This window comes from Rhinopithecus bieti, unplaced genomic scaffold (genome assembly GCF_001698545.2).
Source record: "Rhinopithecus bieti isolate Rb0 unplaced genomic scaffold, ASM169854v2 scaffold_26532, whole genome shotgun sequence".
NCBI lineage: Eukaryota > Metazoa > Chordata > Mammalia > Primates > Cercopithecidae > Rhinopithecus > Rhinopithecus bieti.
Genome location: NW_016812934.1, coordinates 1016550 through 1031025, shown reverse-complemented (window position 1 = coordinate 1031025; position 14476 = coordinate 1016550). Strand labels below are relative to the sequence as shown.

Below are 14476 nucleotides of genomic sequence, written 5' to 3'. Positions count from 1 at the left end.
TTGGCTATGGGGATTATAGCACTAGAAACCTAACGCTTCGAGTAGTCCTGTCTTATGGTCCTAGAGCTACATGAAGGGAGACAGAATTATTCTGTTAGCTTAAGTATCTTAAATGCCCAGTTTCCCTCAAGTTCTCAGTGTAAATTCCTAAACACAAATTAGGGTTGATCTTATAGAAGGATCCAAGGAAACTTTGGAATGTCCACTTGGCCCAATGATGGAGGAAGGCAAAAGTCTAAAACTGCCTGAGCCACGTTTTGATTTCTTCTGTCCTTTGAAATACTTTGAACTCCAGTCTACTTACAGGATGCCTTTGGGGATACACTTCCTATCATAATGAGAATGTAGCTCACATATTGGATAAAGTAGAATGTGTTCCCTGATGTGGTTAGAAATCTTGCAATGAAATTAAAGCGTATTTTCCTAAATTAAGAAACCTAAGTAGCATCCTAGAAAGTAATGTGCCAATAGAAGGGCTGCTATCACTTTTTTCGGATCTGCTTTAATAACCAGTGCCACCAGAAAATAACCAATACTCCCTTGTCAGTAACATGTTCAAGTTGACCAACTATTTGTAAACCTTTTTGTATACAAGTACAGGTGTCTTTTACACTACAGTCATGGGGCTCAGTTGACTGCTATAGATATGACCAGTGTCTACCTCTCCAGAATAAGCAGGGCACAGGAAACCCTTAAGTGGTAATGGGGAAATAGCAGACCCAAATAGCCAACTTTAAGGACCACCTTCCTCATCTCCACTCAAAAGGAAATCCTTATTTCTAACCAGATTACTCACCTCAATCCTGGTTCTTGGTGAGTAGGATGGTTTTCTCTAGAAAAACATAGTTACGTGTGGATGACTTGTTTTATACTTAAACATAAAATCTAAATGAAAACCCAAGCAATAAGATTTTTTTAAAAGAGATCAACCAGCTTATACTCTGAACTTTGCCTTCAGGCAAGGACATTGATAGGACTTTTTAGACCTTGAAACATTTTAGACCTTAGAAGCAGGCCTCAAAACAATCTAATTCCCTTACTGCCTTTTCATTGCCTTTCTCTCCCCAAGGCAGGAATCTTCCCCTGCCTTCCTGTCTTGGAGTTCGCCATAAAAGGAATTATCAGACCTACATTGTCTGATCTGTAGGTCACAAGACCCCATCTGAGAAGGGGTCCTGCCCCACACTTTGGAGGAAGGAATGCTACAGAGACATTGGGAAGAATTGGAAAAGTTAGGCCTTGCTGAGTTTCCCTGCTCAGATAATCTTTATAATCTCATTAGGAGACACAATCACATTTCTACATGGTTGTCCATCATGCCCATCTCATGTCTCCAAGAGGACCAGATTTGGGGAGCTTTTAGACAGCTGAACATGTGGAGTTCCCTGGAAAGTGTCCCAGGGGGAGGGCATGGCAGCTTCACACCTCTTCTGCCACACTTAGTCTACGTGTGTCTGTTTCCTTTGTAATCTTTACAAAAGAAACATAAGTTTCCCTGAGTTCCCCAAGGTGCTCTAGCAAATTCACTGAACCCAGTTCATGGTAGATCCCAATTGAAGGCTAGTCCGTTCTGAAGGCCCAGACTTGTGCCTAGTGGGAAGAGGGGGGCAGTCTTTTGGGACTGAGTTTTCAATCTGGATGGGATGCTATCTCCAAGTGGATAGTGTCAATTTAAATTGGATCCTCAGCTGATATCCACTGCAGGACAGAATACTTGGAGAAACCCCTACACACTTGGTTACAGAAGTCTTTTGGGATAAGTATTGAATAGAAATGTTTTCCCCAACAGAGGCATTTAGACTCGAGCATGGGAAACACAGTAAGAGACCAAGGGCATTTTCTTCAATCTCTGGTTCTCTTTTTCTCTTAACTTGAATGAATTTCTACTGAATGGAAAGTATGACCTCTTAAGAAATAGAACTTCCAAGATAAATCCTAACCTAATCATCAGACCCTCCCCTTTCATCAACCTCAAAAACCCTCCAGATATACCTGTCTGGATAGCTACATCTGGGCAAACATACCTGATTCCATGGAAGCAGGGGTCACTTTTTTCAACCCCATCATCACTAAAAATCACTAGAAAGCTTCAGTGATTAGAGGAAAAAGGTGAACGTGAGATTAAAACATGTTCCCTCCATCCTGGCCAGCTAAAGCAGGAGTTAATAACTGGGTATGAAAAACAGACTTTGACATTCTACCTTTTACCTAACAGCTACTAGGACAATTGGAAGAGTTGAGAGTAGGATGAAGCGGCAAGACTTTGAAAGGTGGTCCACTTAGCTTCATTATGGAAGGGCTCAATGCTAGCTTCATTGACGCGTGTAAATGAAGGCTTGTGTCACTGAAGAGCTCACAGATGTGACCACAGATGGTCTTCAGTTAACCTTCTCCTGGTTAATAGCCCAGGGAATGGGGAAGCTTGCCCCATGGGTGACCATGCCAGCAGGGAAGTTAATGGCTGTGGGTTTTGTGAATCTGGCTAGGCATTTGGTATTGTCCAGGACTATCTTGGGATCATAAACCTGAATCGGGCACTAATATCAGTGGCTTAGTCTTTCAATGGCTGCCTCAATGTATTTCAGCCTTCTCTTGCATGGCCTTGGTGCTGAACTTGGGATGATCTTCTGCACCATTCTAGTTACCAAGAATAACCACCTTTGATCCTAATCTATTGCTCCAAAGTATTCACACAATGCAAGATGAAATGGACTACCCTGAGAGGATCTCACTATGTCAGTTCTTCCTTATTTCTCTATCAAATTCCCACTGGGCTTTCATGACCTTGGCATGCATCCTCACCATCCTGATGCCCATATATAAATAGATTTCATAGTGAACCTCCTTGATATTCCTGCTGCAGTACATCTACTTTTGCACTGCAGCAATATGAACCTTGAGACCCAGGGAAGTCACTGGAAAACAAACTAAAGGGATGCCCATCTGCTATGAGAAATATATTCCCGTTCCATTCCAAATCAGGGATGCTGGTTGTTCACCATGTCTTTACCTATTTACAGGTATGTCTTAAACTGACCTTTTATAGATTTGGGGGTATGCTTAGACTTCACAGAACATCAGCTGGCTGGGGTCCTTGTAGGAAGAGTCCCAAAATGGCAGCAGGGATGAGATGTCACTGTTACAGGTTTCAGATTGAAAAGCACTAGAGCCATCAACTCCACTCACTCTATACACTTGGGCCCACTGTCCTGGGGGTGGACCTCACAGCATGATCCTCTTCTGATACCATCAATCCAAACATACATGGCTTGAACTTTCCCACTTAGTCCATTTGGCTGCTATAACAGTGTGTTTCAGACTGGGTGACTTAAGACAACTTCTCGTACAGTTCTGGAGACTAGGAAATCTAATGCCAAGGAACCAGATCCAATTGTATGAGAGCTGCTCTGATTCCAAGATGGTGCCCTGTTGCTGTGTCCTCACTCAGTGGACAGAGCAAAAGAGCCAAATCTTGTATGAAGCTCCACTCATGAGGGCCTGAGCCCCCATGGCCAAATCGCTTCTTTAAGGCTTTACCTCTTAATACTATCACACACTGTCCTTAAGTTTCAATACCCAAATCTTAAATGGGATACAAACTACACCCACCCTGAATCAGGAACACGTTACTTGTTTGACCCGTCTGTTCAGGTGGAAACTTGAGGTGGCCATGGTGGAAGGTGTGTTCTAGATGGCAAAAGTGAGGAGAAGCAGCCTGGTATGCTCCTCAGTACTTTATTTCCCTCCCATCTTCAGCTCTTGAAGGGCCGCTATCTAATGAAGCTGCATTCTACCATGTCTCATCTAAGTGCCTTTCTCAAAAGCAAGGTTCATTTGGGCATATTCCTGTGTCTAGAGCAGACAGGTAAAGACTAGGGCAGTACCTATTCTTCACTGATTGGCAGGAAAGGTCTGATCTTGTTACTACTTGATCACCAGCTCTGAGACAGCTGTTCTTTGGGGCCCCCATATTGAGGAGTGACATGCTCATTAGGAGACACTATAGACTCATGGGGAAAGGTATCCTCCAGGTTGTATGAGGTTTAGAGGAGGTGTTAGGACAAGTGTGGCATCTGCTTTGCAGGTGGGGGTCTCCACCTTGGTCCCCTCTAAGGCTTGAGGCTACATGTACGGATTGGAAAGCAGGATCTTGAAGGAGACTGATAGAATACTACCCCCACATGGTTTTTTCTAAGACTTAAGTTTTTGAAGAATCCAAAGTCATATCAACTTGACACACTGAAATTGTCTCCTTGTTTTGTTTGAGCTTATCCAACATCTATATAGTATTCCTACCAGAGGGCCTTTCTAGAAGCGATGCATCAGGTTATCTTGGCATAAGTTACACCAAATTTGGTTAGGAGGAGCACTTTCAAGCTTAGCTGTGCTCTCAGTGTTTCTCTTTAAGCACTTTTCTCATGATTTTATTCACCTTAGACTACCATTTTTGAAGCTGTCCTGGTTCCTTTATATAAGATAATAACTTTTGGAAATGAGGACCTGAATATTAAATATAATAGAAAGTTCTATAATTGTTTGAAATGCACATTGTCAATAGCAGAAAACCAGAAATACATGAAATGGTAGTTCTTAGCTATGGTGAAGGAAACGTGCATCAAGTCTTTCCAATCTTTTTAATCTTCAGTTCCAAGTATAACATCAAATATTGTTGGCTGATGGAAAGAAATCTGGCTTTCAGATTTCCATACTGACACAGAAGTCTTAGGACCTGGAGAAGATGCCAGTTCCAAAATATGCTTGTGGTAATCATGGCAAGGTGACAAATTCCAGGAATATGGTCAGGCATTCCTTCTGCAGGCTCCTGGAATGGTCCAGGAATTTTCCCAGCATTCATTTAAGCTGAGTAATCCTGAGCAGAGGACTCCATCCTGCAGTGTTTTGGCTTCCAATTCCAGCCTCAAATGTCACCTAAAGTGATAAGGCAAAAGACTAAGCCATACTAGCTCTGGCTATTACAAATCTGGAAGTTATGAGCACACAGCAATTGTTCATTCCCAGCTAAACCCTCTTATGTCATTTACCTGCTATCTCAAGAAAGTCTATTTGTAGCTCGGGTCTGGAACTAGGTCTTTGCTACTCAAACTTCATCATTTATCCTGAGAAGAACCATTCCTGTTGAAAGAATCAGGCTGAAGGATGAGTAAGAATGCTTTGTAATTCTCCTGAGATTTTGTAGGCTAGCACAAAACAAGAACCTCTATTTGAGGACTCAACTGTTAAGATTTCCTATGCATGGTTGAAAAGGCTACAGCATCTAGTTCTGAGTTCTTTATGAAAACTCATGACTCTGCCTGAACACTGCTGATAGTCTCACATGCACAAGAGCAGTTAGGTCTTGTCCATGTCTTCTACATGGACACTCAGTAGAAGAGAAGGCCCCATTCAGGAATGGCTGGTGTCATCTTGGGTCAAAAGATTCTTTCCAAGCTTCTCATCTACAGGCCAACTCCGATTCATATTCTAGATAAGTTCTTAAGAGTTGATGAGCAAGAATTCACTGAACAAGACTGATGGCAATGGGTTCAGAAAGCCTGACCTGCAGTCTAGGGCACAGCCCAGCCCCCACTCCCTCGACCTGGCTCAGCCATTCATGGTAACTGTGGTCAGAAAGACTCCACTTATAAAAACAAACAATGTCGAAACCAAGTCCATATCGTTTTTGCCCCTCAGAGAGCCCAAGTTTGTTCAAAGAGTGATAGAAGTAGAGTCCCAATTACTATCAACTCTGCTGACTGTAAAGGAGAACAATCTTGCTTAGTTCAAAAGCAGAGCAGTATGTAGAAAGAAGCTATAGAAAAAAGCTGAAGCACAGGCCTCAGCTAGGGTCAGTAGGAGCTGGCAGACAACCTCAGCCACGAAATCAAGATGCTCAGCCCCTCTGAGGCAGTAGCTGAATGCTTTAAGGAACAATGTAAGGTGTTCGCCATGGCCCTGGACACCAGGCATGAGCTGCCTGTGAGATTGAGCCACCTGGAGGAAGATGGGCAGTGGTTCTTAGGTATCTTCCCAAAGCAAGTTCAGCTGCCCTTGAGTTTGGTTGTTGCTAAGAGCTCTCACAGGTCATCTAAATTTTGCTCAAGACTGTTGCAATAGGACATCACTCCCCGAAATCCACAGGTAAGACTTCCCCTGCAGAGTTCTCCACTGAATTAATCTGAAGCAGAATGCAACACAGTCCTCCCAGATCCCAAAGGATGTTGCTGGATTGGCAGCTTAAGTGATTTTTAAAGTTTTCCATTAAAGATTTACAGATACAGTTACCAAACAGGAGTGACTACACAATTGAGTAGGCAAGGTCAGGATGTTTGTCAGAAGATGACTTGGGCAAGGTTTAGGTGGATCTAAGAATGATACCAAGAACTGCAGCAGGCTTACGGAGACACAGGACATTTAAAAGCAGTTTGGGTGCCAAAATATCACCACAGTTCCAGCTGTTGTGATAGTTTTGGTTGTTTTGCCACATTTGTATGCTTCTTTTGTCTGTTTTGTATTGAAGTGACTGTTGAAACTAAAGGTAAAAGGATAAGCGACAATGGAAAGCTTTGAATGAGACTCAGGTTTTTGATTCATCTACCAATTTCTTTTCAACTCCTAACATAGGCTCAATCTTGGCAAGTTACTAAGAGTCTCACCCATGAGTCTTGCCTATCAAACTGGGCTCCATGAGTGTTAAGTTCTCATCAGTAATTTGAACTCAAGGTTGGGTCTACCGTTGCTTAGAGTGACTATGAGGACTTTCCTCCCTAGATCACGGTTATCGAAGCAGGATACTTCCCTGACCCCTTCGTGGGACTAACAGGGGTGTCTTGTTTACTCATTCTGCCACAACTCCTCAAAGGAAGGAGCATGCAAGTGAACAAGGTGGGGACTGAAGTGCATGAGCACTGGAATTGACTGGCAGCCTCCGTGTGAGCAGGATCACACTGCAGTCACTCAGACTCACTGCATTCCACCCCTCATGGGAGGGGGAGCGCAGGTGAGAGGGTGCAGGAGCCAGAGCGAGCACTTTTGAGCACTGACTGGCAGGAGAGAACTTGGCTCAGGCCCCGCAGCAGCATCCAGGCAGGGTGCCTGTGACTTCTGAAGCCCCAGGGGGTGTGTTACAGTGCTCTTTTAGGTCTGCCGTCTGTGGAAGGTCTTAAGTTTTAACAGCTCAATGGGCCCTCCACTCTTTCACATAAGGCAGCTGCCCTCTGCCAGAGAGGGCAAAGGGTCAGCTGACAGCTTTTTGTATCCACACTGGTGGCTCCTGAGCTCATCTGACATCCAGGAAAAATGAGGTTGCATGAGTGATCTGATGGATGGTAAATGCAGGGGATTTTATTGCCAATGAAAGTGGCTCACACCCCTAAGGGGAGCTGAAAAATGGATGGGGTGGGTTGGTAATCTTCCCCTGGAATCTGGCTGTCTCTGGCTGGATTCTTCTCCGAAGCTATGCCGTCAAGCTATCCCTCTGAAGCCAAGCCACTTGTGATGTCTGGCCATAGTCCCTGATGTCCAGCTACTTCTCTCTGCCAGCTGAGTCTGGGATGTTTATAGGCACAGGATGGGGGCAGGGCAGGTCATGGATAGTTTAGGAAAAGGCAACATTCAAGCTGGAAAACAGGGACAAAAGTTCTCACTTTGGGCCATAGTTTCAGGTCTATCAGCTTACAGGTGGGGTTTTGTTGCAGACCTACCCCCCTTTTCTGCCTAGAATTTCTCTGCTCCCGTCCCTATCATTAGAAGGGTCTCTCCAAGAGAGTTTGTGTTTTGGAGATACCAGACAAAATCCCAGAATCACGAGAATCATTTTCTGCAGCTGCTGAAATAAGTAGGTGTAAGCCTACAGCCACTGGAACATAATTTCAGTACAAAAACTTCTTGCTGATTTCTAGATTCCTATTAGCCAGGGAAATCTCAGCCAAGAGTAGAGAACAGGCCTTGGAAGCTAAACTCAGGTGCAAATCCTGGTTCTTTCACAAGTATCATGTGACACCAGATTCTAAGCCCTAAGCTTAAGTTTCTAGAAGTGGGATTTTCATATCAGCCAGTTTATAGCTTAAGAGCATGGGAAGCATCTAGAACAGATCTATAGTAAGCATTTAATTTTTGAGTAACAAAGTTCTTCCATGATTCTACTGGATTATTTGCAGTGAGAATACGGATAGGTCTTGATTTGGATCCAATGATGGCATTAGCAGTTCTTTCTAGTCTTTCAGAATAGCTTTAATATTGTGAAGACCAGGCAGATACTCAGTCTAAGTTGACATCTACTGAAAATTTGATCTTTTTCCCCTTCTTGGGAAGCAGCAGTCCCAGCATGGAGCCCAGATTAATTTGGGCTAAGATGTGGCCTTGTCAAGTCCCTACCCCAGTCGGGAACAACACAAAGGTGCCAGTTGACTTTGCCCATTAATACCCTTCTGTGAATTTCCTGGCTTCAAGTGCCAGAAAGTTATTTGTTAGGTAAATGGAGGATGCCCTGAAAATTTACCTGCTATCTCAAGAAAGTCTATTTGAGAGTCCAGCTCTGACAAACCCCTCTTCTGAAACCAGCCTGAGAATCCTAATCTCTTGCTGGGTCTCAGCTACTGGTAACTATTAAGGAAAAAACCTCTAGCATATGGTTTTTATATAAGCCTGAGTGTTCTTAGAGCCTAGTTGTTAAACATGAGTTCCTTTGTCAGATGGATAGATTGCAAAAATTTTCTCCCATTCTGTAGGTTACTGTTCACTCTGATGATAGTTTCTTTTGCTGTGCAGAAGCTGCTTAATTAGATCCCATTTGTCAATTTTGGCTTTCATTGCCATTGCTTTTGGCATTTTAGTCATGAAGTCTTTGCCCATGCCTATGTTCTGAATGGTATTGTCTAGGTTTTCTTCTAGGGTTTTTATGGTTTTTAGGTCTTATGTTTAAGTCTTTAATCTGACAAACGGCTAATATCCAGCATCTACAAGGAACTCAAATTTACAAGAAAACCCCATCAAAAGAGCATGAAGGATATGAACAGATACTTCTCCAAAGATGACATTTATGTGGCCAAACATAAAAAAAGCTCATCACTGGTCATTAGAGAAATGAAAAATCAAAACCACAATGATATTCCATCTCATACCAGTTAGAATGGCAATCATTAAAAAGTCAGGAAACAGATGTTGGAGAGGATGTGGAGAAATAGAAATGTTTTTACACTGTTGGTGGAGTGTAAATTAGTTCAACCATTGTGGAAGACAGCGTGGTGACTCAAGGATCTAGAACCAGAAATACCATTTGACCCAGCAATCCCATTACGTGGTATATACCCAAAGGATTATAAATCATTCTATAAAAACACATGCATGTGTATGTTTATTGCAGCACTGTTCACAATAGCAAAGACTTGGAACCAACCCAAATTGCCCATCAATGATAGACTGGATCAAGAAAATGTGGCACATGTACACCACAGACTATGGAGCCATAAAACATGAGTTTGTCATTTGCAGGGACATGGATGAATTCGGAAACCATCATTCTCAGCAAACTAACACAAACAGGAAGCCAAACACCACATGTTCTCATTCATAAGTGGGAATTGAACAATGAGAACACATGGACACAGGGAGGGGAACATCACACACTGGGGCCTGTCGGGGAGGGTGGGGGGCTAGGGGAGAGATAGCATTAGGAGAAATACCTAAATGTAGATAATGGGTTGTTGGGTGCAGCAAACCACCATGGCACATGTATGCCTATGTAACAAACCTGCACTTTCTGCACATGTATCCCAGAACTTCAAGTGTAATAAAACAAAACAACCAATGTGAGTTTCTACAAGTCAGACTTTCAACACCAAACAAGTTACTGGTTTCCAGTGGCTTCCAAAGGGTTCTCAGACAACATCCTGACTTGCTCAAAGCTCCATATGATCAGACTCCCTGACCACGTGGCCAGTAACTCTCCTTATAAGTACTACTGTCTTCCACCATTTGGAAACAGACTAGTTTTTTTTGTTTTTCAAGTAAGACTGTCATTCTTTGCTTTTATGACAATCTAGACAAAAACAGAAAGCAAAATTCTAAGGACAATGACATAAGTTGAATTGTTCCAGAATGGAGCCAACACCAACTTTAATAAAAAAGTTATTGGTAACCATCTCAAGAGATCACACTGAAGACCTCTGAGAAGTTTCCAGAATTGAAGTTCCCAGGTTTTACAATCTGTCCCCAGTGAAAATGACAAGTGCCTAGGCAGATGAAGGGCATGAGTTTCCCACTGGAAACAGGAACACGTTACTTGTTTGACCCGTCTGTTCAGGTGGAAACTTGAGGCGGCCATCGTGGAAGGTGTGTTCTAGATGGCAAAAGTGAGGAGAAGCAGCCTGGTATGCTCCTCAGTACTTTATTTCCCTCCCATCTTCAGCTCTTGAAGGGCCGCTATCTAATGAAGCTGCATTCTACCATGTCTCATCTAAGTGCCTTTCTCAAAAGCAAGGTTCATTTGGGCATATTCCTGTGTCTAGAGCAGACAGGTAAAGACTAGGGCAGTACCTATTCTTCACTGATTGGCAGGAAAGGTCTGGTCTTGTTACTACTTGATCACCAGCTCTGAGACAGCTGTTCTTTGGGGCCCCCATATTGAGGAGTGTCATGCTCATTAGGAGACACTATAGACTCATGGGGAAAGGTATCCTCCAGGTTGAGACAATCTTCTCACAGGCACCTTCCTTACATACCCCTGTTGTCTACAGATCTTCCAAGTAGTTTAGAGGCGCAACAAGAGACTGACCACTGCTTTGGGTTTAAGTCAGTCTTAGATTTCGGTAGAATTGACAGTCAAGGACTGCTCCCTCAGCCTAGTTCAGGGATTTTCCATGAGGTCCAATTGGGGTATCAGATGCCCAGTGGCCAATACCGAAGCAACAGATGCAAAAACTCACACATTTTGAATGAACTAGTATTTGATTCTGTGATTAACTGGCCGAAAATCAAGATAATCTAGTTTCTAGACCTAAGTCTAAGCAAAACCACATGTGGTCAAAGTGAACAAGAGTAGAAGGTAGGGAAATAAGTGTGTAAGTTTAAGACTTCAGATGGATTGACCCTCCCAAAGGAGACACTGGATCCTAAGTCAAGGAACCTAGAGCTGTATTTTGGAAGAGAAGTGATAATATCATATGCTTCATTTAATCTACCCCTCTAGGGAAAAAAAACATAGGGAAGTACTTCTGACCATACTGGGCAGTGGATTTGAGGCACTGCAACATCCTTTGGGATCTGGGAGGACTGTGTTGCATTCTGCTTCAGATTAATTCAGTGGAGAACTCTGCAGGGGAAGTCTTACCTGTGGATTTCGGGGAGTGATGTCCTATTGCAACAGTCTTGAGCAAAATTTAGATGACCTGTGAGAGCTCTTAGCAACAACCAAACTCAAGGGCAGCTGAACTTGCTTTGGGAAGATACCTAAGAACCACTGCCCATCTTCCTCCAGGTGGCTCAATCTCACAGGCAGCTCATGCCTGGTGTCCAGGGCCATGGCGAACACCTTACATTGTTCCTTAAAGCATTCAGCTACTGCCTCAGGGGCTGAGCATCTTGATTTGGTGGCTGAGGTTGTCTGCCAGCTCCCACTGACCCTAGCTGAGGCCTGTGCTTCAGCTTTTTTCTATAGCTTCTTTCTACATACTGCTCTGCTTTTGAACTAAGCAAGATTGTTCTCCTTTACAGTCAGCAGAGTTGATAGTAATTGGGACTCTACTTCTATCACTCTTTGAACAAACTTGGGCTCTCTGAGGGGCAAAAACAATGTGGACTTGGTTTTGACATTGTTTTTTTTTATAAGTGGAGTCTTTCTGACCACAGTTACCATGAATGGCTGAGCCAGGTCGAGGGAGTGGGGGCTGGGCTGTGCCCTAGACTGCAGGTCAGGCTTTCTGAACCCATTGCCATCAGCTCTGCTTTCCTGGAGCAGGTTGTATTTCCTTTCGCCTTCAGATAGCTTCCCACTCTGTGGTGCTTTTGTGTGGTGTTTCTTTTTTAGGCAGAGTCTGTTGCCCAGGCTGGAATGCAGTGGCATGCTTACTGAGCCTCAACCTCCGAAGCTCAAGTCATGCTCACCTAAGCCTCTTGAGAAGCTGAGACTGCAGGCATACACACACCTATGCCTGGCTAACTTTAGATGGTCTTTAGTATATCAGGTGTAGGAGCCTTTTGTGTTCTTATGCTGCGAGTATCAAGATTCAACTACTCTTCCACTTTGTACTCTTTTCACTTTCATTTTGGCACCACTAGGATCATTGGGACAAGCTGCAGAAGGCTACCAGCTTCCCAAGAAATACAACTTCCTGCCTGCTACTCCAAGTAGTAGGGGCCTCTACCCCCTCACTTGTGGGTTGGGCCATATTGCAGAGCTGCAGGAGGAACGGCCACAGGCTAAATGGGTGCGTCCCCCCACCCTAAGATGGCTTATAGAGAATGTAGCGCTGAACTTCAGTTCATCTGTCTTGAATTTCAGAGACATCAGTCTTGTTCAGTGAATTCTTGCTCATCAACTCTTAAGAACTTATCTAGAATATGAATCGGAGTTGGCCTGTAGATGAGAAGCTTGGAAAGAATCTTTTGACCCAAGATGACACCAGCCATTCCTGAATGGGGCCTTCTCTTCTACTGAGTGTCCACGTAGAAGACATGGACAAGACCTAACTGCTCTTGTGCATGTGAGACTTTATCAGCAGTGTTCAGGCAGAGTCATGAGTTTTCATAAAGAACTCAGCACTAGATGCTGTAGCCTTTTCAACCATGCATAGGAAATCTTAACAGTTGAGTCCTCAAATAGAGGTTCTTGTTTTGTGCTAGCCTACAAAATCTCAGGAGACGTCAATGTCTCTGGGACTTATGTTGAAGCCATGTGGCATGATAGGCTCTGGTTGCCTAAAATAGATTTGGATTGACACTCTAATGCCTTCATGAGTGCCAAAGTAATGAGACTACTGTGGTCAAGACATTAAAATGACTTCCCTCACCTAAAAAAAAACAAAACCATACCTTGAAATTTCCAAAGGTATGCCTTAGTAGTTTTTCTTAGAAACAAATAGGCTGGATATTGTGGCTCATGCCTGTGATCAGTGCTTTAGGAGGTTGAGGTGAGAGGATCACTGAAGACCAGGAATTTGAGGCCAGCCTGGGCAGTGTAGTAAGACCCCATCTCTACAAAACACATACATGTTCAAAAATACCAGTGTAGGCTGGAAGCAGTGGCTCATGCCTGTAATCCCACCACTTTGGGAGGTCGAGCCAAATGGGTCACCTTGAGATTGGGAGTTCAACACCAGCCTGGCCAACATGGCAAAACCCTATCTCTACTAAAAATACAAAAATTATCTGGGCGTGGCGGCACATGCCTGTGATCTCAGTTCCTCACGAGGCTGAGGCAGGAGAATTGCTTGAACCCAGGAGGCAGTTCTTAGTGATCTGAGATTGTGCCACTGCACTCCAGCCTGGGCAACAGAGGGAGACTGTCTCAAAAAAAAAAATCAGTGTAGACAGTAAAAGGCAATAGTATATTCTTGTGGATAAGTATCCCTCTCATTGAAACCTAAGGCCCAGTTGAGCCTTTTCCAGAGCAGGCAGTTGAGCAGGATTGGTGGCATAGCCTAGGCCTCACCAACTGGCAGGAAGGGGCCCCAAGTTTCCCTTTCCTAGAATGAGAGGCTTTGAAGGAGCAGAGTCCTGGCTGGAACTTCAGTTACTTGGTGGAGTCTCTATGTGCAGAATAGTTTCAGCCTTCACAGGAACCCCAAAGCCTACAGGGAAAAGCAAACCTAAATTCCAGGTACTACATAAGGTGAGTACAGGAATGCTTCCTGTCTTCAGGAGGGAGCTCAGCACCTGGATCCTCTCCATGCCCTTGGACCACTTGCTCCTGTCCAAGTCTGTAATGAAGTCAAGATTTGTGATGGGTGGTGTATCAGTTTATTAGGCGTCAACATCTGTGAAAAGGGGAAAGGAGGCTGTATTGCACAGAAGATGCCAAGCCATGATGCAGTCCTGATGAAGCCTTGGCCTCCCTGTAGGGAGCTCTAGAGCAATAATTTTTCCAGTCCTGTTCCAGGGCAAGATGGTGGAGCCTCTGTGCTCTCACCCCTTCTAGTCACTGAATGTATGTGCAGCTTTGGTATATGTCCTTTGTGTTGTAGTCATAGATATGCTGCCCAGTCTCCCATCTTAGAAGTCTGTTGGGCTTCACAGGCTTTATTGGATACATCACAACCTCTGCATCCTCCATGTTCTGAACTATCCAAGACTTCTGAAGGAACCAAAGAAATCTGGGAAAGACAGAGCTGAAGGTGCACTTCCCGGGTCCATATAGAAGTGGTGCAATTAAGGAACAGTTCTTCTTTCAGAAGGGACTTCTACTTGGCTTATCTCCAAATGCCTTTAGATCATGTTGGCATTGGGAGGCAGCATTGTCTTGAAAGGAACAGGGTCAGTGATG

The 14476-nt window shown here is 43.9% G+C and overlaps 1 long non-coding RNA gene across 6 annotated transcripts in view; it reads right to left on the bottom strand.

The window, feature by feature from the left end:
- Positions 1-4646: 4646 nt before the first annotated feature.
- Positions 4647-14476, bottom strand: part of LOC108512168 (uncharacterized) — a 29367-nt gene continuing 19537 nt past the window's right edge. For 3 of the 6 annotated variants that reach the window (XR_001880518.1, XR_001880512.1, XR_001880517.1), the window contains 3 exons: positions 13870-14451; positions 5043-5133; positions 4647-4929 (listed from right to left, as the gene is read on the bottom strand). This is a non-coding gene — a long non-coding RNA (uncharacterized LOC108512168). The remainder of the gene's footprint in view (positions 4930-5042; positions 5134-13869; positions 14452-14476) is intronic. The other 3 variants (XR_001880514.1, XR_001880516.1, XR_001880513.1) reach the window with 2 other exon arrangements.